Here is a 2,797-nt window from a genome sequence, read left to right as displayed (position 1 = left end):
AAACAGTTGTATCATGCACCCATGACTTACCCTGGGCCTACTGGATACTGTGGCTAGCTACCCACTACAATATATATTTTGATTAAGTTGTGAAAACAGTTTTAAAACTGGAGTTGCCTCAACTGCAATGCCCCAAACAAACAACACCAACTTACTTGTAAAATCTCAAGTCCAAACTCCAAAGTCCAAAAAGTCCTCAAATACAAATATCCACCAGCAGCCACAAAAAGTAATCCTTCCAGCTTCACAGCCAAATGAAAAGTGACCAGGTCATGGACAAAGCTCTGGGAGGAGCCTGCTGGACAGGAACAGGAAGTTGGAGACTCCGGGGCACTTCCTTCCTCCCACCCCACCCCAAAAAATGGACTCCTACACCAAAAAGTGCAGCCAAATGTCAATCTGTGGAGTTATTCTGATCAAAATCATCATTTTCACAAGGTTTATGCTTCCTGTGGTGGATTTCTTGTGCAGAATTGCAATTTTTGCAATTTCGGGAACGCAAGCTGTTCAAACCTCCCGCCGGAAGTCAGCTGCGCGCCGTCTCAGGCCTTTATGACGTACTTGCGTTGTCAAACTCTCGCCGTGCAAGATGGCAAGCCGCGATAACGTAATTGCGTTCTAAAAACTCTCGCGCGATTACGCAGCAAGATCGAAAATGGCGCAGCACACGCAAAAATTGGGAGAAAAACAACTCGGCGGACTCAGAATCACGGTAAGTCAACGCCGCGTGCGCGATATTGTATTTTTCAAGCGCGACCAAGCAAAATAATTCGTAGCTTGTGAATTTGCCGATTATTGGGTAAATTCGCGCAATTCGCGGATTGCGAAATCGTCAAAAATCCACAAATTCGCCCGCGAAACTGATTTTACGCCCATGCTTAATAACACCACTTAACACACAAAAAATACTATGCAACACAAAAACGCTCAAAAATCAAAAATACACCTGGCGCAGGACCTGAAACTTGCAACATCACTCTTTCTTATTTAACCACTAAGTAGACAATGTCACCAGCTAGGGCAACCACACAGGCTATCGCCTGCAAACTCAATAGAAAACACCACTGGGTATGGGCTTCCAACCGTAAGGCCAAGCCACTGACCTAATAGAAAACTGAACAATCGCCAATACTGGTTTCTTCAATCCTTCTTTTTAACCAAGGCACATTCGAATAAAACAAAATGTGGATCCACGACTTGTAATTCAATCTGAATCAATCACTTTTTTAAATTCTTTCTTAAAGTACATTAGTTAGTTATTAGTTAGTTAAATTTGACCAATTTACAATCAACATACAAAAACAATTTTTACAATAAATTAAACAATTGACTGTACATATTCAAAATCATTCAACACTCACAGTCAGTCAACACATCCAACATTCAACTGCTTCACTCTCACACACACAACAACAATAGTCTATTTACAATTGAAATTAAATGATACATATGCACAAGGCCAAAGATGACACTTCTTTTCTGATCCCAGAAATTTGGAGTAATGTTTTGTATTTGGAGATCTTATGGCACGAAAAATAACAGTCTACGTGTTTCAAACTCCTACTCAGTAGGGAGTTCTCATCAGGACCTCACAGCTGTGGAGAAGAACAAAAACATTCTTTGTGACCATAACTCTTTAATCTGAATATTGCTGTGCTGCCCATACTCTTTATTTCCGCCTCCTACCTTTTACTGAAGAAAAGCCTGGCTATTACACCCGACGTAAAACACTGGAGTAGAAAGACCCATGAACCACGTTCACTATATTGTACAATCTCAATGAATAACCACTAACAAAGGCCTATTAGCAGGACATACTTACATCGAACCCACTGTAGTGTAGTTCCTATTATCCCAATAGGCTCTGCGCATTGGAATAATATCTTCAATAGTATAGACGTAGGACTGTGGTTAACTAGGTCTTCTACTGACGATATTAGACTTAAAGTTATGTGTGCCAGCTAGCTCAGAGTTCACTAGAAACTTTCTCGAATAGGCAAGGAGGAGTTTAACCTCCCTGGATAGACAAGAAGGGATTTAGTTTCTGACAACCATAGAACATGACAACTTTGCTCTCCCCTAATCAAGAGTATATCTCTAGAGTCGTGTGAAAACAAAAGACAACTATTTTACTCAGTCAGTATGTGCATTCTTAGTTTCACCAGTTTGTAGAGAAATAAGAGATGGGCGTGTTTCAATAAAAAGATGTTATTTATTGATCAGTCTCTTTTCTCATACAAGAGAAATGAATCGCTATTATTGCAATACTTATAGTTAAGTAAAGTGCATACAGTAAAAATAGAATTATAAAATAATACTGTAAAAGCATTTATATGGTTTCTTAGCCATATGATACTTAAAATGGATAAAAGATATACATACATATATACATTGACTAATCGCTCTCAACTGGTGCTTCTAACTACGCCTACCCCGATGTACCTGACCTAAGCCTAATACTTGGGAGGGAGTAAGTAAGTAGCAGTTTAAGTTAAGTTTGTTTTGCCAAGAATCTGACTCAAGAATTCTCTGTAAGGGGTTAGTCAGTTCAGTACCTGGGAATTTAGAAGGCTGGAGGGTTGGTATCTCTGTCTCAGGACTCGATATCCCAGTTACCCGCGAGGGCGGCTGGAAACGCCGGAGGCTGGATTTCTCGGCAGGAGAAAAGGCAGCGTCTCTCTCAGCGCGTCAAAAGGGAGGGGCAGCGTCCGTGGGCTTTTCTGCATCAGCTGGGCTCTCCGGCAAGTAGCGCTGCTCCAAGCTCGTCACCACCGTGTCTTAGCTTAGGGCAGCGTCG

The sequence above is a fragment of the Lissotriton helveticus genome, chromosome 1_1 (assembly GCF_964261635.1).
Source record: "Lissotriton helveticus chromosome 1_1, aLisHel1.1, whole genome shotgun sequence".
In the NCBI taxonomy this organism is placed as follows: Eukaryota; Metazoa; Chordata; class Amphibia; order Caudata; family Salamandridae; genus Lissotriton; species Lissotriton helveticus.
Note: the sequence above shows the minus strand (reverse complement) of the source record.